The sequence below is a fragment of the Seriola lalandi genome, unplaced genomic scaffold (assembly GCF_002814215.2).
Source record: "Seriola lalandi dorsalis isolate HSWRI2012SDOR001 ecotype SW California unplaced genomic scaffold, Sedor1 jcf7180002054784, whole genome shotgun sequence".
Taxonomy (NCBI): domain Eukaryota; kingdom Metazoa; phylum Chordata; class Actinopteri; order Carangiformes; family Carangidae; genus Seriola; species Seriola lalandi.
Window position 1 is genome coordinate 263,911 of NW_019525337.1, and position 699 is coordinate 264,609.

A 699-nucleotide genomic window follows, 5' to 3' on the forward strand; every position below is an offset into this window, starting at 1 on the left:
ACACACACACACACACACACACACACACACACACACACACACACACATACACACATACACACACATACACACATACACACACAAACAAGTCTTTCCCCCTTTCACTCTGTCCCTCTCTAGATAAGAGTCATAAATTACAACCCACATTCCAGTCCTGGGTAGTGACCAGCAGAACTCTCTTCACAGACACAGATCTGAGGAAGAATATAAAATTAAATATCTAATTGTTCTGTAATGCGTGTGATGCTTCCATGCAATAATTCAATTCCCAGTCTATAACTGCGTTTCCACCGCAGGAACTTTCCCCAGGAACCAGGAACCTTTTGAGGAACTATTTGTGTTTTTTGGGGGGTGTGGTTTGCTGCTGAACATTTCTGACTGGTTGAGTACTTGCTGCATTTTATTTCACCCGCCATGTTTAAAAGTCCACAGCGAGCAAGCACCGAGCGAGCGAACACATTTTCCACACCGTCCGGGAGCATTAAAAAAAACTGAAACAGGCCTTCAAAAAAAATAAAGGACCACAACAACTGGAATGGCGAGGGTTGCCACCCGTCACGTATAATACGGGATCGTCCTGTATTTGAAAATAAAATGCTGCGTCCTGTATTGAATATAACACGATACAATTTGTAAGGAAGCAATGCTTGTAATATCAAGTAATAATTTTACATAATCTTTCCGGGACTTTAGGCCGCA